The sequence below is a fragment of the Giraffa tippelskirchi genome, chromosome 13 (genome assembly GCF_054371585.1).
Source record: "Giraffa tippelskirchi isolate mGirTip1 chromosome 13, T2T-mGirTip1v1.2.pri, whole genome shotgun sequence".
Classification (NCBI taxonomy): Eukaryota; Metazoa; Chordata; class Mammalia; order Artiodactyla; family Giraffidae; genus Giraffa; species Giraffa tippelskirchi.
The window spans coordinates 50,946,347-50,972,993 of record NC_137287.1 but is presented as its reverse complement, the minus strand read 5'-3'; the positions used below and the strand labels follow the sequence as shown (position 1 = coordinate 50,972,993).

Genomic DNA, 26,647 nt, shown 5'->3' with positions numbered 1-26,647 from the left:
AATGAAAACTGACCTTTTCCAGTCCTGTGGCCACTGCTGAGTTTTCCAAATTTGCTGGCATATTGAGTGCAGCACTTTCACAGCATCATCTTTCAGGATTTGAAATAGCTCAACTGGAATTCCATCACCTCCACTAGCTTTGTTCGTAGTGATGCGTTCTAAGGCCCACTTGACTTCACATTCCAGGATGTCTGGCTCTAGGTGAGTGATCACATCATCGTTTTTATCTGGGTCATAAAGATCTTTTTTGTACAGTTTTTCTGTGTATTCTTGCCACCTCTTCTTAATATCGTCTGCTTCTGTTTGGTCCATACCATTTCTGTCCTTTATTGAGCCTATCTTTGCATGAAATGTTCCCTTGGTATCTCTAATTTTGTTGAAGAGATCTCTAGTCTTTCCCATTCTATTGTTTTCCTCTATTTCTTTACATTGATCGCTGAGGAAGGCTTTTTTATTCTGTTTGACTATAATGAATAATGCTGCAGTGAAGCGTAGTGTCCACATCTCTGTTTAAGCCCCTGTTTTCAGTTCTTTGCAGTATACACCTAGGAGGGGAATTAGTGGGTTGTATGATAATTCACTGGTTAGTTTTCTGAAGAAGCACCAAACTATTTTTCACAGAGGCTACACCATATTATATCCCACCAGCAATGTGTAAGTTTTCCAACTTCTCCACATTCTAACCATGATTATCTTTTTAATGTGTCTATTGGTTATTTGTATATCTTCTTTGGGGCTCCCCAGGTGGTGAAGAGGTAGAGACTCTGCTTGCCAGTGCAGGAGATGCATGTGACTTGGTTTCGATCCCTGTGTTGGAAAGATGCACTGGAGAAGGAAATGGTAACCCACTTCAGTATTCTTGACTGAAAAATTTCATGAATAGAAGAGCTTGGTGGCTAGGGGTCACAAGGAATCAGACAGCTGAATGACTGAGGTTACACGCATATCCTCTATGGAGAACTGTCTATTTAAGTCCTCTGCCCTCTTTTTGGCTGTGCCCCAAGGCTTGCAGAATATTATTTCCCCAACCAAGGGTTGAACTTGGGCCCGGGCCCTTGGCAGTGAAAGTTCAGAGTTCTGACCACTGGACTACAAGGGAATTCCCACCTTTGTTCATTTTTAGTGAAATTGTTTGTCCCTTTGTTGTTGAATTCTGTTGTTGATGAGTCGATGTCTTAGATATATTAAATCCTTATCAAGTTATATAATTTGCAAATATTTTCTCTCACTCTGTAGATTATCTCTTTACTTTCTTGATAATGCCCTTTAATGTATAAAGATTTTAATTAAGATGAAATTCAACTTATTTATATATTTTTTTTTTACTTGTGTTTTTGGTGTTACATCTAAGCTTCCATCAACAAGTAAAGTCGTGTGCATTTACTTTGTTTCCTTCACGAGTTTTATGGTTTTAGCTGCAATATTTAGGTGGTTGCGATTTTTAATCATAGTTGTATATGATGTGAAGTAGGGGTCCAACTTCATTCTTCTTCATGTGGAAATCCAGTCATTCAAGTGCCATTTGTTGAAGAGACTGCTCTTTCCCAGTTGATTGGATTTGGCATCCTTGTCAAAAATCAATGGGCTGTAGACATACGGATTTATTTCTAGAGGCTCAGTTCTACTCCATTGGTCTATATGTCTGTCCATATACTAGTATCACTCTGTTTTAAATACTGTAGCTTTGTTACATGTTTTGAAATCTGGAAATCTCAGTTGTCCATTTCTTTTTTCTTTTTAAGGTTATTCTAGGATATCCAGGGCTCCTTTAATTCCATATGAATTTGAATATTGACCTATACATTTCTGAAAAAAAGCTGTTGAAAGTTTGATAGAGATTGTGATTAATGTGTAGACCAACTTAGGTGAGATTGTCATTTTTGACAATATTAAGTCTTCTTCCCCATGAACTGTGAAAGTCTTTCCATTAATTGAGGTCTTCTTTAGTTTATTTCACCAATGTTTTGTAGTTTTCCATGTACCAGTCTTTCACTTCTTCGGTTAAATGTATTCCTAAGTATTTCATTATTTTAAACACTAAATGAAATCACTTTATTTCTTTTGGGGAATGTTCATTGCACAAGGATAGAAACAACTGAATCTTGTGTGTTGCTCTTATATCTTGCAGCTTTACTGAATCTGTTTACTAACTTTAGTAGCTTCCTTTGGATTCACTGGAGTTTTCATACATATGATCATATAATCTGTAAAAAGATAGTTAAAATTCTTCCTTTCCAGTTTGAATTTCTTTAATTTCAACATCCTATCTAATTACTCTGATTAGCACTTCTAGTACATCTTTGAATATCACTGATGAAAGTGGGCATCCTTATCTTGTTCCTGATCTTAGAGGGAAAGAGTTCTTTTTCCCACCATTGAGTATAATGTTAGCTGTGCAGTTTTATAATTTTGAGGAACTTTCCTTCCGTTCCTTGTTTTTGAGAGTTTTTATCATGAAAAGACACTGAGTTTTGTCAAGTGACTTTTCTGTACCTTTTGAGATTCATATGGTTTTTTATCCTTTGTTCTGAAAGTGTGCCGCATTACATTGATTGATACTCTCATGTTGAACCACTCTTCCATTCCTGGGGTAAATCCCACATGGTCATGATGTATACTCCTTTTAATATGCTTACTGAATTGTGTTTGCTCGAATTTTGTTGAGGATGTTTGTATATCAATATTTATAAGAAGTATTATCTGTAGCTTCCTTGTGATATCTTAGTCTGGCATTGATATCAGTGTAACATGGCCTCATCAGAAGAGTTAGGAAATCTTCCCTTCCTTTCAGTTTTTTTTTTTGAAATAGTCTATGTTGTCTGTTATCAGTATAGGCACTCCTAGCCTCTTTTGGTTAGTACTCATAGGGAGTATCTATTTCATTCCTCTTATCTTTCAATCTATTTAAGTCTTTGGATCTAAAGGGAATCTCTTCTAAATAGCATATAGTTGAATCATGCTGTTTTATCCATTCTGAAAATATCTGCCTTTTGATTGCAAAGTTTAATCTGTTTAGATTTAAAATAATTTCTGACAAGGAAGGACTTACTTCTATTGTTTGGGTGTTTATATTATGCATATATTATAGCTTATTACCCTTCATTTCATCCATTGATGCCTTTTTTGGGGGCAAACCCAGGCCCCAGCAGTGAAAGCACCAAGGAGTGTCCTAACCACTGGACAACCAGGGAACTCCTGATTTATGCTTTCTTCAATGTGTAGTTTATGTTTTTCTAGTGAGCCGTTTTGATTGGTCATTTTGCTGCCAGTGATGCCCAAGTCCACCTGAGCAGTGGAATCACACGTAGAAATTTTTAGACACATGGATTCTGCAACTTCTCTACAAAGTGTAGATCAGAGTCTGCAGAGCTATGTTCCAGGATTGCAGGAATCTAAAGTTCTGACTCTCCTAAGTCATTCTGATAAACTGCTTAACCAAAGTCCTTCTTGGGGACTAGAAAATCTGCAAGTGTTTTCACTAGTGTTCTACATACACATCTTTCCTTCCATTGCCTATTGAACATTAAGATAAAGCTCATTTAGAGAGAGTCACGGAGAAGGCAATGGCACCCCACTCCAGTACTTTTGCCTGGAAACTCCCATGGACAGAGGAGCCTGGTAGGCTGCAGTCCATGGGGTCGCTAAGAGTCAGACACAACTGAGCGACTTCACTTTCACTTTTCACTTTGACGCACTGGAGAAGGAAATGGCAACCCACTCCAGTATTCTTGCCTGGAGAATCCCAGGGACGGGGGAGTCTGGTGGGCTGCTGTCTATGGGGTCACATAGAGTCGGACACGACTGAAGCGACTTAGCAGCAGCAGCAGCAGAGAAAGTCAACACAGCAACTAGTCGAAGTCAAATCATCACTCTAGCCAGTAATCTACTTCACTCCCCTCATCCTCTGAAAAATTTATACCAACATTCCAGAAACCTGAAAGAGGGAATAGAGCTGCTGCTGTTGCTGCTGCTAAGTCGCTTCAGTCATGTCCGACTCTATGTGACCCCATAGACAGAATCCCACCAGACTCCTCCATCCCTGGGATTCTCCAGGCAAGAACACTGGAGTGGGTTGCCATTTCCTTCTCCAATGCATGCATGCATGCTAAGTCGCTTCAGTCGTGTCCGACTCTGTGAGACCACATGGACAGCAGCCCACCAGGCTCCTCCGTCCACAGGATTCTCCAGGCGAGAATACTGGAGAGGGGTGCTAAACATGTCATATGTAGATTTTATCCTGTTAATCTTTCTGATTTCAACGTTCATCTGTGGTACTTTTATCTTAAACTCCTGTAAACCAATGTTGTTGCGTTAAGAAAGTACTGGTTGTCTGCCTGACTTCAGGCTCTACTACAAAGCCACAGTCATCAAGACAGTATGGTACTGGCACAAAGATAGAAATATAGATCAATGGAACAAAATAGAAAGCCCAGAGATAAACCCACGCACATATGGACACCTTATCTTCGACAAAGGAGGCAAGAATATACAATGGAGAAAAGACAATCTCTTTAACAAGTGGTGCTGGGAAAACTGGTCAACCACTTGTAAAAGAATGAAACTAGAACACTTCCTAACACCGTACACAAAAATAAACTCAAAATGGATTAAAGATCTAAACGTAAGACCAGAAACAATAAAACTCCTAGAGGAAAACATAGGCAAAACACTCTCCGACATAAATCACAGCAGGATCCTCCATGACCCACCTCCCAGAATATTGGAAATAAAAGCAAAAATAAACAAATGGGACCTAATTAAAATTAAAAGCTTTTGCACAACAAAGGAAACTATAAACAAGGTGAAAAGACAGCCTTCAGAATGGGAGAAAATAATAGCAAATGAAGCAACAGACAAACAATTAATCTCAAAAATATACAAGCAACTTCTGCAGCTGAATTCCCGAAAAATAAACGACCCAATGAAAAAATGGGCCAAAGAACTAAACAGACATTTCTCCAAAGAAGACATACAGATGGCTAACAAACACATGAAAAGATGCTCAACATCACTCATTATTAGAGAAATGCAAATCAAAACCACAATGAGGTATCATTTCACACCAGTCAGAATGGCTGCTATCCAAAAGTCTACAAGCAATAAATGCTGGAGAGGGTGTGGAGAAAAGGGAACCCTCTTACACTGTTGGTGGGAATGCAAACTAGTACAGCCACTATGGAGAACAGTGTGGAGATTCCTTAAAAAACTGGGAATAGAACTGCCATATGACCCAGCAATCCCACTGCTGGGCATATACACCGAGGAAACCAGAATTGAAAGAGACGCGTGTACCCCAATGTTCATCGCAGCACTGTTTACAATAGCCAGGACATGGAAGCAACCTAGATGTCCATCAGCAGATGAATGGATAAGGAAGCTGTGGTACATATACACAATGGAATATTACTCAGCCATTAAAAAAAATACATTTGAACCGGTTCTACTGAGATGGATGAAACTGGAGCCCATTATACAGAGTGAAGTAAGCCAGAAAGAAAAACAACAATACAGTATACTAATGCATATATATGGAATCTGAAAGATGGTAACGATAACCCTATATGCGAGACAGAATAAGAGACACAGATGCATGGAACAATTTTATGGACTCTGAGGGAGAAGGTGAGGGTGGGACGTTCTGGGAGAATGGCATTGAGACATGTGTATTGTCATATGTGAAACAGAGCAGCATTCCATGTTCGATGCATGTGACAAGGGCTCAGGGCCGGGGCAATGGGATGATCCAGAAGGATGAGAGGGGGAGGGAGGTGGGTGGGGGGTTCGGGAAGGGGAACACATGTAAACCCATGGCTGATTCTTGTCAATGTATGGCAAAAACTATTACAATATTGTAAAGTAATTAGCCCCCAACTAAAATAAATAAATTTAAAAAAAAAAAAAAAAGAAAGTACTGGTTGTAATCAATTTTTTGTGTGTAATCAAAATACTTTGTGTGTATGTGTGTGTGTGTGTGTGTGTGTGTGTGTGTGTGTTGATTTGGGGCCCTGAGTTTAACTGATAACACCAGGAGTTTGAGAAAAAGTGAAATACAGACACACACAGCTGTTTTAATAAGAGGAAAATTTAGATATTTTAATGTGGCCTTGCATGAACAAGGTCTTAGTTATATTCTTGCTCTTTGGGAATCAGTGGCTCCGCTTCCACAGTTGATTTTGCTAGCCTTCAAACCAAACTCAGTTTCTCTCTTCTACTACAAGTTTCTAGAGGCAGTTATCATTTTCTTTTAAACTAGTTTATTTATCTATTTTTTAACTTTACAATATTGTATTTGTTTTGCCACACATTGACATGAATCCACCATGAGTGTTACGTTTCCCCCTTCCAGAACCCCCCTCCCACCTCCCTCCCCATCCCGTCCCTCTGGGTCATCCTGGTGCACCAGCCCCGAGCGCCCTGTATCATACATCGAAACTGGACTGGCGATTTGTTTCACATATGATAATTTACATGCTTCAATGCCATTCTCCCATATCATTCCGCCCTCACCCTCTCCCATACAGTCCACAATACTATTTGTGTATCTTTTGATGTCTTGCATACAGGGTTATCATTACCAAATAACTAAATACCATATATATGTGTTAGTATACTGTATTGGTGTTTTTCTTTCTGGCTTACTTCACTCTGTATAATAGGCTCCAGTTTCATCCACCTCATTAGAACTGATTCAAATGTTTTTTTTTTTTAATGGCTGAGTAATATCCCTTTGTGTATACGTACCACAGCTTCCTTATCCATTTGTCTGCTGATGGGCATCTAGGCTGCTTCCATGTCCTGGCTATTATAAACAGTGCTGCGATGAACACTGGGGTACAAGTGTCTCTTTCAATTCTGGTTTCCTCGGTGTGTATGCCCAGCAGTGGGATTGCTGGGTCATATGGCAGTTCTATTTCCAGTTTTTTGAGGAATCTCCACACTGTTCTCCATAGTGGCTGTACTAGTTTGCATTCCCACCAACAGTGTAAGAGGGTTCCCTTTTCTCCACACCCTCTCCAGCATTTACTGCTTTTAGTTTTTTGGATAGCAGCCATTCTGACGGGCGTGAAATGGTACCTTATTGTGGTTTTGATTTGCATTTCTCTGATAATGAGTGATGTTGAGCATCTTTTCATGTGTTTGTTAGCCATCTGTATGTCTTCTTTGGAGAAATGTCTGTTTAGTTCTTTGGCCCATTTTTGATTGGGTCGTTTATTTCTCTGGAATGGAGCTGCAGGAGTTGCTTGTATATTTAGTAGCCATCTTTCTTGGGCTTCCCTTGTGGCTCAGTGGTAAAGAATCCATGCAATGCAGTAGACACAGGAGATGCAGGTTTGATCCCTGGGTGGGGAATATCCCCTAGAGGGAGGGCATGGCAACCTACTCCACTAATTGTGCCTGGAGACTTCCATGAACAGAGGAGCTTAGTGGGCTAGAGTCCATAGGGTCACAAACAGTTGGACGTGACTGAATCGACTGCGCACGCACACACACACACAGCATCTTTTCTAGAACACACATCTCTAGCAGAGGAGAACCACAAATAGCTTTTAGAAGAAGGCTTTCATTCTTTTTGTTAGCCACAATATATATTAAACCAGCTTTGACATACAGGAGATATTTACGATTGTGTTTATGGCTAACTGGACTCATAAGTGGGTGAGAAGATACCTAGACATGGGCACTTTCATACTGCTTACTTCCATTCACGCTCCTTTGAAGATCAGAGTGGAATTAGCTCTTTGCAATGCTTTAGTATATGTTTGTGGTTTTGAAAGTGCAGTCGGTGGATTCATGATTGGCTTGCTGCATAAGAATCAATCAGTATAGCTGGTAACAGCACAGACTCCCAACTTTTCTGTCCACGCCTCCCCCCTCCCCATCTTCTGTTCAGTTGGTCTGGGTTAGTGCCTGGAAATTGAAGTTTTCCAGCAGACAGGTATGGGAAATATTGTGCAAGAGGGCTCTGAAGAGGTGTCCAAGTGAAGAATGTTATGAATTGCTGGAATTTCAGTATGGAAGCTATCACCACAAGTTCCATGACTTTTCCCTCCAAATTTACAGGTATGACTGTGTACAAAACAAAATGTGGGTCACAGCCTCTGGAGTCATTTCTGCTGCATTGGCAGTGGTGAGTGGCTTTGGCCTGATGTTGTGCCCTGGGGTGCCATTTGTGATCATAGTTGCAAATTCACCATTTCTTATTCTAGGTGAGTAAAACAAAGCATGAGGCTGCACACTGTATATGTGGGGGTGTGGGGTGGGTAAAGGAAGGGTATTGTGTTAGATTAGGCAGAATAGTTATACATAGGTGACTCTACAGATCCAAAATGAGGAATCAGGAGAAAAAGAAAATCAAAGGGAATTATGTGCCTTTCAGTTCCGTTACGTTCAGTCGCTCAGTTGTGTCCAACTCTTTGCGACTCCATGGACTGCAGCATGCTAGGTCTCCCTGTCCATCACCCACTCCCGGAATTTACCCAAACTCATGTCCATTGAGTCGGTGATGGCATCCAACCATCTCATCCTCTGTCTTATGTGCCTTTTAAGAGTTGGACAAATCTAGTACCCCAAATGGAAAAACACAGACCAGGGACATGAACAGGCCGTTCACACACACACACACACACACACACACACACAGAATCCAAAAAACTAATCATTGAAAATATAAGAAAGAAATATTTGACCTTTCCATTAATCAAGGGATGCAAGTTAAACCAAAAGTGACACACCTTGTCTTTTTATTAGATTAATGAATATTATAGCAAGACTGAAGGTTTGGGGAAGGTTGTATGCAAATAAACACACAATCTGCTGAGGGAAATTTGTAAATTGGTACACGTTTAAAATATAACTTTGCAACAAATCAAAAGACTTAAAAATTTAAAATGGAATCTGACCTGCCAACTCTACTTCTGGGAATTCATCCCAATTATTGGACAGGTGCTCACAAAATAGAATAAGGATGTTCATTTCAGTGTGATTTAGAATAGGGAAAAAACAAATACAGGCTAATTGTTGATAGCTTATGGTGAATGATGTTGGATTTGTGATCTCCAAAGAAGATTTAGCTTCTTCTCCACCAGGGACCAGGCTTGATCACTCGACCAGGCTTGATCACTCAAGAGCTTCTGTGTAGCAGAGTTTTATTAAAGTATAAAAAGGGACAGAGAAAGCTTCTGACATAGACATCAGAAGGGGGAGGCAGAGTGCCCCCCTAGCTAGTCTTATCAAGGCTTATATACTTTTTTCAGACCCACTCCCACAACATACATCTTAAATGAACAAGATCAGAAGGAACAATAGAAAGATCTTACCAGACCCACTCCCATAATATACATTTTAAGATGACAGGATTAGTCAGAAGGTTCTTGTTAAGGAGAAACATGTCCTCTAGCAAGATGCATTGTTATATTCACTAAGACAAAGCAATGTAGAAAAGACCGTTTGTCCTTTTCTCCTTGGGAGCCTCGACCCCTTTCTCCTTCTCGAGGGCTCTGGATCCCTTTCTCCTCCTTGGAGACCCTGGTCTTCTTATCAACCTACCCAGGAATTGACTCTCTCATTCCCCCCTTTTCTTTTAGGAGGATCACATTGCCAAGGGAAAGGGCCATCGTTCTCATTCCATAACTACTTCCTGCTGTTGAGGGGCATTGTCCCTAAGTTGTTGAGGGTCATATTGAGGGTCTCTGATCCAGGGGCCCCGAGTAATAGTTGGAGGAGGCTGTGGCACTCGCAGGAGCTTGGACAACCACTTGTAACTTAGAAGCTTTCAGATGGTTAGAAACAAACCCCATTTTACAGTTACAGATGTAAGGCAAAATACCCATTGAATGAAGTTAAAACATAATCAAAATTAAAAGCACATTATGTCCATAGTTACATCAGTCCATTTTAGGGGTGTTAGACGTCATCAGATCAAGACAAGACATCATATACGATTGTTGTCAGTGCAGGTACTCGCAGAGCTGAAGAAAGTCCTTTCCTTGAATGGAGAAACCCACCATGCGAAGCCTTTCCCTGACGAGGAGGTTGAAAAGCTGAAAGCTGAGTCACATAGTTATTTCTAAGGTTTCAGGATCTATGATGTTATCTGTGCATGAAAACAGTCTCATAGAGACAGTCCCTTCTTCTTAGGGGCAGTTCAAGCCCTCGTTAAATTCATGGGTAAAACTTTAAACCAACTGTCTTGTGTTTCCTGAGTTAGCTTACACGGATGTCCTTTAATAACGGCATGAGCCTTTTCAACCTTTCCTGAAGATTGGGGTCTCCAGGAACAGTGGAAGTAATATTCTATTCCTAGAACTTATGACACCCCTTGAGTTACAGTAGCTTTAAGACGGAACATTGTTGCTCTGAACTTTAGAGTTTAAGATCCAACTTACATCATGAGAAATCAGTACAGTAAGGTTTTTCCCACTCCTTAACCTCAGGCTTTAGTGGAGACCGCTTTTGATGTGAAAATAGGTAAGGGGTTTTGAGCCTGATAACAACAGGAACAGCATTTTGTGCTCAACCCACAGTTTTTCCATCAGCCCACACTCTAGGATTTACATTTTGTTCACTTAAAAGAGCAGGCTCCATATTCATGAAAACAGAGTCCTGGACCATGTTCAGTATATGCCTCCCTACAATGGGTGAGGGAGACTCCAGCTCGATCAGAACCTCATGAGAAAACAGTACGGAGCCCCAGTTGCAGCTTAAAAGATGACTGAAATAATAGCATTTGGCTCATTCTGACAGTCCCATTACAGCAGTGATCAGGAGGAGAGCGGACCAGGGGCTTCAGTAAGCACAGAGAAAGTTGTCCCAGTGTCCAAAAGAAAATCGATCGGTTGGCCCCCCCAGTTATTAGTACCCAGGGTTCCAAAGGTGTAATTAGAATGGGAGCTTGTGTGGGGACCCTCAGGCACTTTCAGTCCCGATTGCCTTGTGAGTCCAACCCCTGGGGCCTACGTCTCAGAGGGCAGACTCTCCTCAGGTGTCGTCATTTTATAGACAGGGAGCCAGATGCAGCTTAGATGCCTGAGGGCAATCCAGCTTGAGATGCCTCTCCTTTCCACCGTAATACCAAGTCCACCCCTTTTCACCTGGGTTACTCTGGGCACTTCTCCTCAGCCTGTTTCAGAGTGGATCTAACAGCCATTGTTGGGGCTTACTTCTTTTGCCAGGTTTTTTTTTTTTTTTCCTCCTACTTTCCTACTTGTATTCTTTACCATGATATACCATCTGAGCCAGCTGTAATAGTTTTTTTAAAGACTGATGTGGTCCAAACGCCTGTTTTCATAACTTACGGCAGATATCTGGAGCGGACTGAGTGAGACGTCTATCTTTCAGATTATTCCGTCCTCTGTACGTTTGGGATCAAAGTCAGTAAACTTGCGGAGAGCCTCTTCTGGTCTATCTAGGAATTTATCAGGAGCTTTCTTCTCTCCCTGTTCTGTGTCAGGAACTTAGCATGAAGTCTGAGTGTGCACTCACTTGAGTCCTTCAAGAATACACCTGGCAAAGTGGTTCTGATCACACCTTCGTTTAGGCATGCTATAGTCTGGCACGTCATGGGAACTGCTTGGCTCCCAGGAGGGAGGAGGGCTATTTTGTGTTCCCTCTTTCCCCTTGTCTCATGCTCAAGCCATTCATCTCCAAAAGTAGTGGTTTATCCCAAAACTCGAGCTCTCGAGTCAGGAGTCAGCATCTGTCCCAAGACATACGTTACATCTCTCCAAGTAAGGCCATAAAGTTAGTCCTGTAAAGGCTTCTATGAATTGGGACTGTTCAAATTTCTACTGAGACTGAGGCAACCCCTTCTGGAAGGGTGCCCTGACTCAGCCTGTTTAGTTGGGAGCCCCAGATACAGGGGCAAAGTAAGAGAAGAGGAGGCAGCTGAAGGTTTCACACCCAAATCTGCACCCTTAGGACATAAGTCTGGCATGTCTCACAGAGAGATAAAGAGCAACACATATGGCACTTCTACCCATTTCTCGTTTTCTACAGAACTGATCTAATTGTAAAACAGTATTATAATTGAGATCCTTCAGCCGACCAGTGTTCCTCATCTTCCAAAGGATACCATGGCCACTTGGTATCAAAGAAAAAGATCAGCCATGTCTTTTTTAAACTCTGGGAATCAAACTTGTCCCTGTTTTTAAAAATACATTTTAAAGAGGTGGTTCTGGATCTGCTAGCTCCCATCTGTAAGAGAGAAAAAAGCAGCATCCACAGCTGTGTCTTCTTTCCACCGGAGGCGTCCCTCCTTGCTCTAGATGGGGGTGTAGACAGACGTTCCACCAAAGTTTTCCTTCCCTGGTTGGACTTAGTCTGTCCCTTACCGACACAGGTGACTTATCCATCCCTCCCGGTTCCACCACCGAGGTGGGGTGGAGATGCACCAGAGGTAGACCTGATGGCATCCCAGACTGATGTCCAGTTCTTCTCCATTAAGACCTTTTGACTGATTTTCGCTCCTCCTCTGATGCCACCTGGGGTGGGGCAGAGGAGCTTCCTGGAACGTTTCCCAAGCTAGGACTACTAGGGGAAGCATCCATGTTCCATGTGCCTGTGCACACTCCCAAGTATAGTCCTGACCACAACAGAAGCTTTCAGCTATAAAGTTACGAACAAAAAATCCAAGATGTCTCTTCTGAGTGTCGCCACACCAGTATATGTGATAGCAAAAGAAAGAGTGGGGGGTCAGCCAGCAAGGAAAAAGTGATTTCTGTCCTCAAGTTACTAGGGCCAATCCTTCCAGTTCATTCCCACAGATTCCACAAAAGGAATATCTGGAGAGTTGAGACACAAGCCACTGGAGAGGTTTCTCTGGTCTGCTAAGCTAGCACTACCAAAGGAAGCCCAAGCACTTCCAAGCGGACCAGATCCTGCAATTCCCGATCTGTGTCTTCAAAAACCTCATGGTCACCAACAATGCTTGTACCCACACAGATCAGAGGCACAGCCATAACAAAGACTTACTTTTAGGACTCAGGACCCTGAGGCAGCCAGCCAAGAGAATGACCTCTAGCCTGAGAGACATTCCTGGAAATAGAGCTCCGCCTTGCTCCCAAACGTGCTCTTTTAACTTTCAGCTCCTAGCAAGGCTAGGCTCTTCCATCCATATAGTCTGAGGTCTAAGTAAAAGCACAGAGTTAACGGCATGGATCACAAGTCCCTTGAAAGTCTATGATCCGACAGGTTAGGTTAGTAGCTCTAGTTCCCCACTCAATTATGGAATGGTCAAAGAGACCAGGAAAAGGTGCCCGAGAAAGGAAAATTCGGTCCACATGCGTCGCCCATTTCTGGCCCTTCCCCTCGCAGGGATGTCGGGTGTCTCTTGGCGTTGGGAGGTCGGTATATAAACCCCGACAAGGCTTCCATTTTGGGGTCTGCCTTCCGTCATTTTAAGGCACCACAAAACCCCAGTGCAGGGCTCATCCCTTGCTTTGCACAGGACATGTCATTCATTCACCCAAGCACACCGCAAGATCAGTGAGACCTTGAGAGACAGGCAAAGAAAACCGTTTGAGTTCATCTTGTTAATTTTAAATGGATGTTTAATAAAAGCAGAGACTCTGTTTCTTTCTCTAACAGGTGTTGGAGTCGATGACATGTTTATCATGATTTCTGCCTGGCAGAAGACCAGCCTCATGGATAGCATAAGCAATTGGATGCCAATGTCTATTCAAAAGTGGAGATATCCATTACAATCACCACCATCACCAATGTCCTGGTCTTCTATACAGGAATTATGACCCCTTTCATAATAATAAAGAGAATCTGACCTCTTTCAGGTCCGTACAATACTTTTGCATTTATATAGGAACAACCCTGCTCGTTTGTTATTTTCATAACATCGTCTGTTTTGGAGCATTTATGGCCGTGGATGGTAAAAGAGAAGTAGTCTTGTCTACGCTGGCTGAAGAAGCAGGAAACTCCTGACCAAAAATGTTCCTCATTAAAAAAGTCCTTTTGCCTCCCATGTAATTTTCTTCAAGATGAACATAAAGCTGATATCCATCCAATGAATCTTTTTTCAATTTACTTTGTATTGAAGGATAATTGCTTTACAGAATTTTGTCGTTTTCTGTCAAACCTCAATATAAATCAGCCATAGGTATACAAATATCACCTCTCTTTTGAGGAGAATATTGTAGTCCTTTTCTCACAAGCACTGAGTACAAGTTTGTTGTAGTGCTCCTACACTTCATACATCGTAAGTAGTACATATGGGTGTTCCTGAGTGCAGGAAGGTTTAGACCTCCGAAATTTGGCAAGTAACGACTCCTACACCACACAATATTGTAATGTAGAAGAGGAATATTTTTCAAGTTATAGTGCCAGGGTTATGGTTATCGTTACTGAGACTCTTGACTACTGGGATAAAGATACTAGGCAAAAATTGGGAAAATGCCTAGCAGATTTTGAAAACAGTGAGTATGTAGATAAAAATCTTACAGAGTGGAGGGGGCTAAGATGGCAGAGGAATAGGACAGGGAGACCACTCTCTCCCCCACAAATTCATCAAAAGAACATCTGAACGCTGAGCAAATTCACAAAACAACTTCTGAACGCTGGCAGAGGACATCAGGCATCCAGAAAAACAGCCCATCATCTTCGAAAGGAGGTAGGACAAAACATAAAAGATAAAAAGAGAGACAAAAGAGTTAGGGACGGAGACCCATCCTGGGGAGGGAGTCGCAAAAGAGGAGAAGTTTCCAAACACCAGGAAGCCCTCTCACCGGCGGGTTTGGGGGAAGATTTCGAATCTCAGAGGGCAACATAACCAGGAGGAAAAATAAATAAATAAAACCCATAGACTACGTGCCTAAAGGCAACCCCCAGCCGAGAAGTACCCCAGATGCTCGCATCTGCCACCAGCAAGTGGGGGCTGAACAGAGAGGAGCAGGCGGCATTGCTTAGGGTAAGGACCGGGCCCAAATGCCCTGAGGGCGACCTGAGGGAGCTAACGTGAGATAGCAACCTAAACTGTGGGACAGCCAGAGAGAGAGAACGATCCCGCGAAAAGCCCAAATCTAAGGCACTGCCGGCCCGCTCACAGAACAAAGGACTGAGCAATACCAGAGGAGAGCTAGCTGGCTGCGGGGACCACCCCATCCCCAGCCATATGCTGTGGGCAGGCGGGGCCAGCCAGAGCCGGAAAGAGGCAAACTCGGCCCCAGAGAGGGCACCCCCTACCAAACTGCAAACAGGCTTCCAGTTTATAAGCAAAGACTGCCTGAGATCCCGGAGGGTTGACATCCACCGGAAGGGTCGCAGCCAGAGACCAGCTCCCCAGAACTGACACAAGGCATACCGGAGCCGGGGGCACCCAGAAACCGAGGCGGGGACCAGGGAGGTGATAAGTCGCACCGCCTCAACAGGGGAGAGTGTGCTCGCCAAACACCTGGCTGCCTGAGCTGCTCTGACCGGGTTCGGCACAAACCGTTGGCCCAACCAAGTCTGCGCCTTTGTGGAGTACCCAGGAACCTGAATCTGAGCGGCTTAGACCTGGGAAGTGCACGCATCTCAGGGCCCACTCCCTGGCAGACTGGGAAAGCACACAGGCCGGGAGCGGGGGAAAACCCAGTGTGGCCGAGACACTGCGAGCTCTCCACACACACGCCAGTAATATTGGTTTGCAGCGTTCCTCCCTCCCCATAGCACGACTGAACAAGTGAACCTAAAGAGACCACCTCCGCCCCCTTGTGTCAGGGCAGAAATCAGACATTGAAGAGACCTGTAAACAGAGCCACATAAACAAAGGGAACCGCTTTGGAAGTGACAGGTCAACAGTTTACAATCCCTGTAGTTAACACCGACTACATTGAAAGGGGCCTATAGATCTTGAAAAGTATAAGCAGGAACAAGGATCTATCTCAAACTGAACTGACCCCACACTGCTCACAAGAGCTCCAGAGAAAGTCCTGGATATATTTTTACTACAATCATTGTTTTTTTAATTTTTTTCTTTTTTCTTTAAGTCCTCTATTACATCTTTAATTTTCATTTTTGTAACCCACAATTACCTTACAAAAAAAAAAGACCCTATTTTTAAAGCAAACTGCATACATATATCTTATACCTTTTGTGATTTTTTTATATTGTATTTTTTAAGAGTCTAACCTCTACTCTAGATTTTTAATCTTTGTTTTACATATTTGATATCAATTTTGTACATTTAAGAACCCAATCTTTAGTACCCATTTTTACTCAGAAGTGTGACTACTGGCTTGAATACTCTCTCCCCCTACTGACTCTCTTTCTTCTCCTCCAGGGAACCTCTATCTCCTCCCCCCCCCCTTCTCTTCTCAACCCAATTCTGTGAATCTCTGTGGGTGTTCTGGGCACCGGAGAACAATTCGGGAACAGAATACTGCCCAGAACTCTCTCTCCTCTCTTGATTCCCCCCTTTCTACTCATGCTCACCTCTGTCTCCTTCCTCCCTCCTCTCTATGTATCTCTGTGAACCTCTCTGAGGGTTCCAGACTGTGGAGAGCACATAGGGAAGTGCCTACTGGCTAGACTGCTCTCTCCATGTTTGAGTCTCCTGCTTCTCCTCCTGGTCACCTCTATCTCCTTCCTCCCTCTTCACCTCTCCATGTAACTCGGTGAACCTCTCTGGGTATCCCTCACTGTGGAGAATCTTTTCACCATTAACCTAGAAGTTTTATTAACAGTGCTGTATGGATGGAGACGTCTTGAGGCTACTGCAAGAATAAGACTGGAAACCAGAGGCAGGAGGCTTAAGCCCCAAACCTGAGAACACCAGAGAACCCCTGATTCCAGGAAACATTAGTTAATAAGGGATCATCCAAAAGCCTCCATACATACACTGAAACCAAGCTCCACCCAAGAGCCACTAAGTTCCAGAGCAAGACACACCACGCGAATTCTCCAGCAACGCAGGAACATAGCCCTGAGCATCAATATACAGGCTGCCCAGAGTCACATCAACATAGCCCTGAGCATCAATATACAGGCTGCCCAGAGTTACATCAAACCAACAGATATCTCAAAACTCAACACTGGACACTCCATTGCACTCCAGAGAGAAGAAATCCAGCTCCGTCCACCAGAACACCGACACAAGCTTCCCCAACCAGGAAACCTTGAAAAGCCACCCATCCAACCACACCCACAGTGAGGAACCTCCACAATATAGAGGAACTTCAAACTACCAGAATACAGAAAGGCCACCCCAAATACAGCAATATAAACAAGATGAAAACGCAGAGAAATACACAGCAAGTAAAGGAAAATGATAAATGCCCACCAAACCAAACCAAACCAAAGAGGAGGAGAGAGGGAATCTATCTGAAAAAGAATTTAGACTAATGATAATAAAAATGATTCAGAATCTTGAAAACAAAATGCAGTTACAGATAAATAGCCTGGAGACAAGGATCGAGAAGATGCAAGAAATGTTTAACAAGGACCTAGAAGAAATGAAAAAGAGTCAATATATAATGAATAATGAAATAAAGAAGATTAAAAACACTCTGGAGGGAACCAACAGTAGAATAACGGAGGCAGAAGATAGGATAAGTGAGGTAGAAGATAGAATGGAGGAAATAAACGAAGCAGAGAGGAAAAAAGAATCAAAAGAAATGAGGAAAACCTCAGGGACCTCTGGGACAATATGAAACGCCCCAACATTCGAATCATAGGAGTCCCAGAAGAAGAAGATTAAAGGAAAGGCCATGAAAAAATACTTGAGGAGATAATAGTTGAAAATTTCCCTAAAATGGGGAAGGAAATAGTCACAGAAGTCCAAGAAACCCAGAGAGTCGTAAACAGGATAAACCCAAGGTGAAACACCCCAAGACACATATTAATCAAATTAACAAATATCAAACACGAAGAACAAATATTAAAAGCAGCAAGGGAAAAACAACAAATAACACACAAAGGGATCCCCATAAGGATAACAGCTGATCTTTCAACAGAAACTCTTCAGGCTAGAAGAGAATGGCAGGACATACTTAAAGTAACGGAAGAGAATAATCTACAACCCAGATTACTGTACCCAGAAGGATCTCATTCAGATATGAAGGAGAATTCAAAAGCTTTACAGACAAGCAAAAGCTGAGAGAATTCAGCACCACCAAACCAGCTCTCCAACAAATGCTGAAGGATCTTCTCTAGATAGAAGACACAGAAAGGGTGTTTAAACATGAACTCAAAACAACAAAGTAAATGGCAACGGGACCATACTTATGAATAATTTACCTTAAATGTAAACACCCCAACCGAAAGACAAAGACTGGCTGAATGGATACAAAAACAAGACCCCTATATATGCTGTCTACAAGAGACCCACCTCAAAACAAGGGACACATACAGGCTGAAAGTGAAGGGCTGGAAAAAGGTATTTCATGCAAATAGAGACCAAAAGAAAGCAGGAGTTGCAATACTCATTTCAGATAAAATAGACTTTAAAATAAAGGCTGTGAAAAGAGACAAAGAAGGACACTACATAATGATCAAAAGATCAATCCAAGAAGAAGCTATAACAATTATAAATATATACGCACTAACATAGGAGCACCACAATATGTAAGGCAAATATTAACAAGTATGAAAGGGGAAATTAATAATAACACAATAATAGTGGGAGACTTTATTAATACCCCACTCACACCTATAGGTAGATCAACTAAACAGAAAATTAACAAAGAAACACAAACTTTAAATGATACAATAGACAAGTTAGATTTAACTGATATGTATATGTCATTTCACCCCAAAACAATCAATTTCACCTTCTTCTCAAGTGCACACAGAACCTTCTCCAGGATAGATCACATCCTGGGCCATAAATCTAGCCTTGGTAAATTCAAAGAAATTGAAATCATCCCAATCATCTTCTCTGACCACAATGCAGTAAGATTAGACCTCAATTACAGGAAAAAAGCTATTAAAAATTCCAACATATGGAGGCTAAACAACACACTTCTGAATAACCAACAAATCACAGAAGAAATCAAAAAAGAAATCAAAATATGCATAGAAATGAATGAAAATGAAAACACAACAACCCAAAACCTATGGGACACTGTAAAAGCAATGCTGAGGGGAAGGTTCATAGCAATACAGTCGTACCATAAGAAACAAGAAAAAAAAATCAAATGAATAACCTAACTCTACACCTAAAGCAACTAGAGAAAGAAGAAATGAAGCACTCCAGGGTTAGTAGAAGGAAAGAAATCTTAAAACTTAGGGCAGAAATAAATGCAAAAGAGACAATAGCAAAAATCAACAAAACTAAAAGCTAGTTTTTCGAGAAGATAAACAAAATTGACAAACCATTAGCCAGACTTATTAAGAAACAAAGGGAGAAGAATCAAATCAACAAAATTAGAAATGAAAATGGAGAGATCACAAACAGAATACACAGAAATACAGAGGATCATAAGAGACTACTACTAACAGCTATATGCCAATAAAATGGACAACCTGGAAGAAATGGACAAATTCTTAGAAAAGTATAACTTTCCAAAACAGAACCAGGAAGAAATAGAAGATCTTAACAGACCCATCACAAGCACGGAATTCAAAACTGTAATCAGAAATCTTCCAGCAAACAAAAGCCCAGGACCAGATGGCTTCACAGCTGAATTCTACCAAAAATTCAGAGAAGAGCAAACACCTATCCTACTCAAACTCTTCCAGAAAATTGCAGAAGGTAAACTTCCAAACTCATTCTACGAGGCCACCATCACCCTAATTCCAAAACCAGACAAAGATGCCACAAAAAGAGAAAACTACAGGCCAATATCACTGATGAACATAGATGCAAAAATCCTTAATAAAATTCTAGCAAACAGAATCCAACAACATATTAAAAAGATCACACATCATGACCAAGTGGGCTTTATCCTAGGAATGCAAGGATTCTTTAATATTGGCAAATCAATCAATGTAATACACATTAACAAATTGAAAGATTAAAAACCATGTGATTATCTCCATAGATGCAGAAAAAGCGTTTGACAAAATTCAACATCCATTTATGATAAAAACCCTCCAGAAAGCGGAATAGAAGGAACATACCTCAACATAATAAAAGCTATATATGACAAACCCACAGCAAACATTATCCTCAATGGAGACAAATTGAAAGCATTTCCCCTAAAGTCAGGAACAAGGCAAGGGTGCCCACTTTCACCACTACTATTTGACATAGTTTTGGAAGTTTTGGCCACAGCAAACAGAGCTGAAAAAGAAATAAAAGGAATCCAGATAGGAAAAGAAAAAGTAAAACTCTCACTGTTTGCAGATGACATGATCCTCTACATAGAAAACCCTAAAGATTCTACCAGAAAATTACTAGACCTAATCAATGAATATAGTAAAGTTGCAGGATATAAAATTAACACACAGAAATCCCTTGCATTCCTATACATTAATAATGAGAAAACAGAAAGAGAAATTAAGGAAACAATACCATTCACCATTGCAACAAAAAGAATGAAATACTTAGGAATATATCTACCTAAAGAAACAAAAGACTTATATATAGAAAACTATAAAACACTGATGAAAGAAATCAAAGAGGACACAAACAGATGGAGAAATATACCATGTTCATGGACTGGAAGAATTAATATAGTGAAAATGAGCTATCAAGCTACCAATGGTATTTTTCACAGAACTGGAACAAATAATTTCACAATTCGTATGGAAATATATAAAAACCTCGAATAGCCAAAGCAATCTTGAGAAAGAAGAATGGAACTGGAGGAATCAACCTGCCTGACTTCAGGCTCTACTACAAAGCCACAGTCATCAAGACAGTATGGTACTGGCACAAAGACAGAAATATAGATCAATGGAACAAAATAGAAAGCCCAGAGATAAATCCACGCACCTATGGACACCTTATCTTCGACAAAGGAGGCAAAAATATACAATGGAGAAAAGACAATCTCTTTAACAAGTGGTGCTGGGAAAACTGGTCAACCACTTGTAAAAGAATGAAACTAGAACACTTTCTAACACCATACACAAAGATAAACTCAAAATGGATTAAAGATCTAAACGTAAGACCAGAAACTATAAAACTCCTACAGGAAAACACAGGCAAAACACTCTACGACATAAATCACAGCAGGATCCTCCATGACCCACCTCCCAGAATATTGGAAATAAAAGCAAAATTAAACAAATGGGACCTAATTAAAATTGAAAGCTTTTGCACAACAAAGGAAACTATAAGCAAGGTGGAAAGATAGCCTTCAGAATGGGAGAAAATAATAGCAAACGAAGCAACAAACAATTAATCTCAAAAATATACAAGCAACTTCTGCAGCTGAATTCCAGAAAAATAAACGACCCAATCAAAAAATGGGCCAAAGAACTAAAGAGACATTTCTCCAAAAGACATACAGATGGCTAACAAAGACATGAAAAGATGCTCAACATCACTCATGATTAGAGAAATGCAAATCAAAACCACAATGAGGTACCATTTCACACCAGTCAGAATGGCTGCTATCCAAAAGTCCACAAGCAATAAATGCTGGAGAGGGTGTGGAAAAAGGGAACCCTCTTACACTGTTGGTGGGAATGCAAACTAGTACAGCCACTATGGAGAACAGTGTGGAGATTCCTTAAAAAACTGGGAATAGAACTGCCATATGACCCAGCAATCCCACTGCTGGGCATACACACTGAGGAGACCAGAATTGAAAGAGACACGTGTACCCCAGTGTTCATCGCAGCACTGTTTATTATAGCCAGGACATGGAAGCAGCCTAGATGTCCATCAGCAGATGAATGGATAAGGAAGCTGTGGTACATATACAAAATGGAATATTACTCAGCCATTAAAAAGAATACACTTGAATCAGTTCTACTGACATGGATGAAACTGGAGCCCATTATACAGAGTGAAGTAAGCCAGAAAAAAAAAACACCAATACAGTATACTAATGCATATATATGGAATTTGAAAGATGGTAACGATAACCCTATAGGCGAGACAGAATAAGAGACACAGATGCATAGAACAGTCTTATGGACTCTGAGGGAGAAGGCGAGGGTGGGGTGTTCTGAGAGAATGGCATTGAAACATGTATATTATCATATGTGAAACAGAACGCCATTCCAGGTTCAATGCATGAGACAAATGCTCGGGGCTGGGGCAGTGGGAAGGCCCAGGGGGATGGGATGGGGAGGGAGTTGGGAGGGGGGCTCAGGATGGGGAACACATGTAAACCCGTGGCTGATTCATGTAAATGTATGGCAAAAACCACTACAATATTGTAAAGTAATTAGCCCCCAAGTAAAATAAATAAATTTATTAAAATAATAAAAAAAGATCAAAAAAAGAAAAAAAGAAGGAGTGGACATAGATTCACGTTGTCCCTGGTTAAAAAAAAATCTTACAGAGTTTTGGTTACAAGAATATATAAAATATATGAAAAATCTCCATCAAGATATAAATGATAAGACAGCTTTTCTAAGCAACAAAGGCACTTTTTAAATGGAATTTCCACTTTTTGTGTATAACATTAATATTACATCATCATGGGAAATCATTTGTTCCCAGGCCTTCATTCAAACCATGAGTACGTCTTCTTCAACCAATACAAAACTGATATTACACCAGTTTCGAGACATGGCCGAGAAGTGTGAAGTTCCCCTAATGGTATAAAACCAGGCTTTCATATATTTTGATCAGTATTCTGCAGTATTAGAAAACACTGCTCAAAATGTGACTGTCGCATCAACAGCTATGTTTATTATTTCCTAATTGTTAATTCCTCACCCCCTGGGTTCTTTGTGGGTAACTTTTGCTATTGCTTCCGTGATTATGGGCCTCATGGGTTTTATGGCCTTCTGGAATGTCAATATTGATTCCATAGCCATGATTAATCTTGTCATTTGTATAGGATTTTCTTTTGACTTTTCATCTCACATTTCTATGCGTTTGTTTCGAGTTCAGAGCCCTCAGTAAACTGAAAAACCATTGAGGCATTGTATCTGCTAGGCTACCCTGGGTTCAGTTCAGTTCAGTCACTCAGTCATGTCCGACTCTTTGCGACCCCATGAATCGCAGCACGCCAGACCTCTCTGTCCATCACCAACTGCCGGAGTTTACCCAAACCCATGTCCATCAAGTCGGTGATGCCACCCAGCCATCTCATCCTCTGTCGTCCCCTTCTCCTCCTGCCCCCAATCCTTCCCAGCATTAGGGTCTTTTCCAATGAGTCAACTCTTCACATGAGGCGGCCAAAGTATTGGAGTTTCAGTTTCAACATCAGTCCTTCCAATGAACACCCAGGACTGATCTCCTTTAGGATGGACTGGTTGGATCTCCTTGCAGTCCAAGGGACTCTCAAGGGTCTGCTCCAACACCACAGTTCAAAAGCATCAATTCTTCAGCGCTCAGCTTTCTTCCCAGTCCAACTCTCACATCCACACATGACTACTGGAAAAACCATAGCCTTGACTAGATGGACCTTTGTTGGCAAAGTAATGTCTCTGCTTTTCAATATGCTATCTAGGTTGGTCATAACCTTCCTTCCAAGGAGTAAGAGTCTTTTAATTTCATGGCTGCTATCACCATCAGCAGTGACTTTGGAGCCCCCAAAAATAAAGTCTGACACTGTTTGCACTGTTTCCCCATCTATCTCCCATGAGGTTACAAAGTGCATTTTCAACAATAATAGGGGTGTGTGTCCTGTCTTCAGCTAAAGCATACATCTTCAGGACATTTTTTAAGATTGTTTCTTGTGATGGTATATGGAGCTGCTCATGGTCTAATTTGTATTGCAGTATTTTTAACTGTTTTTTGAAAGTTAGTTTGAACAACCACTAACAAATCAAAGACCAATTATAGAATTCCTGATTAGCCCAACCCAATCTGATGAAAATGCACCATTAAGAATAGTCAATAAGCTAAAAGGAAAGGCATGTTTCCTTGGCTTGGAAATACTGTTTAAAAATGTTACTTAAAATATCCTGAGAGAGGAGAGAACAAGATGGCGGAGGAGAGGTCGACGTGGAGTACATCTCTCTCCACATATACATCAGCAATACGCCTTCAGACACAGTAGTGCATGCAGAACACCAGCTGAGAGTGGACAGGAGTACCTGACCGGTGGAAAAGAATATATAGAACCATGCAAAATTCAGTAGGGTGAAGGAACTAGGGGGCAAAACAGGAGTGGGAGATCTCAGATGCCTATTCAGGACTACAAATGAGTGCCATTCTAAAGATAACCCCCAAAATTAAGTTTCTGGGGATAAGATTTCTCAGGATAGATCTAAAGAGCCAACACTGCCTGGCAGGGGTTGTACTCCAACATAGACAGGAGATCGATCTCCTGATCCCTGAAGGGATCAAAGAGGGACTTGTACCATCTTGAATGAGATGTGTTGTTTCCGGGTAAATATCTCCAGCTAAGTTAAAGAAAGTCTCATAGTCCTCAAGAAAAACATTCAGATCCTACAGGATCTCAAAGAACGAGCTGCGGAGTTCTCGGGGTGGCTACAATCTCTCTTTGGGGGCTCTTCTCCTGGCGATGGGGAATTTGGAGTTGGCTAATGCCCCTACTAATCCCTGTTATCACCATGTTGATGCTGCCTATGATCGCTCCATGTATTACTGATTGTTTAACCCATTTTATCTCAACATGCAATGCCAGTTCAACAAAGATATATAAAATTACACCCAACCACGGAAAATATCAGTCACCCTTAGATGAACACCACTATAAGGACTCTGAGGCTTCAGACTAGCAAGAGGGGGAGGCCCAGTGCCCCTCGCCATCCCAACCCAGCAGGAAGTAGCCAGAGAGAGCTTGACGCCTCTATTTCCTAAGAAATAGGCCTTATATCTCTGGAGGTGAGAATGTTAGTTAGAATAGGAAGAATAGGAAAAAGGAGCCCAAACTGGTGGTGGCTAAAAGACTAAGATGGAAAAAGCATGTGAAAGTGGAACAAAAGAAAATCTGAGGACCAGAGTAAGAACCTCAGGTGAAAAAAACAGCCCCCCCTGGATAGCCCAATTTCCATTAGGGCAGGCTGAGGGGCAAGTTCAGTTCGCTTCAGTCGCTCAGTCATGTCCGACTCTGCAACCCCATGAATCGCAGCATGCCAGGCCTCCCTGTCCATCACCAACTCGAGGAGTCCACCCAAACCCATGTCCATCGAGTCGGTGATGCCATCCAACCATCTCATCCTCTGTCGTCCCCTTCTCCTCCTGCCCCCAATCCTTCCCAGCATCAGGGTCTTTTCCAATGAGTCAACTCTTCACATGAGGTGGCTAAAGTATGGAGTTTCAGCTTCAACATCAGTCCTTCCAATGAACACCCAGGACTGATCTCCTTTAGGATGGACTGGTTGGATCTCCTTGCAGTCCAAGGGACTCTCAAGAGTCTTCTCCAACACCACAGTTCAAAAGCATCAATTCTTCGGCGCTCAGCTTTCTTCACAGTCCAACTCTCACATCCATACATGACTGCTGGAAAAACCATAGCCTTGACTAGACGGACCTTTGTTGGCAGAGTAATGTCTCTGCTTTTAAATATGCTATCTAGGTTGGTCATAACCTTCCTTCCAAGGAGTAAGCGTCTTTTAATTTCATGGTTTCAATCACCATCAGCAGTGATTTTGGAGCCCAAAAAAATAAAGTCTGACACTGTTTCCACTGTTTCCCCATCTATTTCCCATGAAGTGATGGGACCAGATGCCATGCTCTTAGTTTTCTGAACGTTGAGCTTTAAGCCAACCTTTTCACTCTCCTCTTTCACTTTCATCAAGAGGCTGTTTAGTTCTTCTTCACTTTCTGCCATAAGGGTGGTGTCATCTGCATATCTAAAGTTATTGATATTTCTCCTGGCAATCTTGATTCCAGCTTGTGTTCCTTCCAGCCCAGTGTTTCTCATGATGTACTCTGCATACAATTTAAATAAGCAGGGTGACAAAATACAGCCTTGACATACTCCTTTTCCTATTTGGAACCAGTGTGTTGTTCCATGTCCAGTTTTAACTGTTGCTTCCTGCCCTGCATAGAGGTTTCAAGAGACAAATGTATAAAAAGAGGAAGCCAAGATGGATTGAGGCCTCCCCTTTGGGATCGGCCCACTCTCTCACCTTGAGGGTGTACTTTCCTTTGCTTGCTGAGTAAAACTCTGAGCTGTAAGTGAGCTGTAACACTTGTCTGCTGTGTTTCAAATCTCTGCTGTGGAAAGACAGAACCAAGGAAATTACATACTCATTATATTTATTATCACAATAAAACATTTTTTTAGAGTTTACTAATAAAATTGTTTTACCTGTAGCATGATACAATTGCAAATAATATGATTAGAAGGTATGCCAAGTGAAACAAGGGGAGCACTGTCATAGAATTTGCCTCAAATTCCAGTTGTCTAGAAAGTCATGTAGAGGACCTGCCACAAAAATATATTCAGGCAAAGAGCTTTCAATTCTGATATTGTGTGTGTTACTTATGATATTAAAACACTACAGCTTACTGATTTAAATATTAAAATTCGGTAAGAAATCAAAATAGATGGATTATGATTTCAGAATAAGAAGGTAATGAAGATTTGCTTCTTCCCACAAATCTCTGGCATGCTTTTCAAAGTTTCTTTCAAAAATCTAAAGTTTAAAACTCCTGAATATACAAAATCTGAATCTT

The 26,647-nt window shown here is 41.5% G+C and overlaps 1 protein-coding gene across 26 annotated transcripts in view; it reads right to left on the bottom strand.

The window, feature by feature from the left end:
- Window positions 1-26,647, bottom strand: part of LOC145532114 (uncharacterized) — a 120,751-nt gene that overhangs the window by 61,837 nt on the left and 32,267 nt on the right. For 5 of the 26 annotated variants that reach the window (XM_081556486.1, XM_081556487.1, XM_081556466.1 and 2 more), the window contains exon 5: window positions 26,098-26,185. The exons of 2 other annotated variants lie outside the window; for them this stretch is intronic. The gene's annotated coding sequence lies outside the window, so the exon portion shown is untranslated. Of the gene's footprint in view, window positions 1-8,712; window positions 14,606-21,706; window positions 26,186-26,279; window positions 26,397-26,647 lie in introns of those variants that run through there. 19 more of the 26 variants (XM_081556459.1, XM_081556458.1, XM_081556472.1 and 16 more) reach the window with 17 other exon arrangements.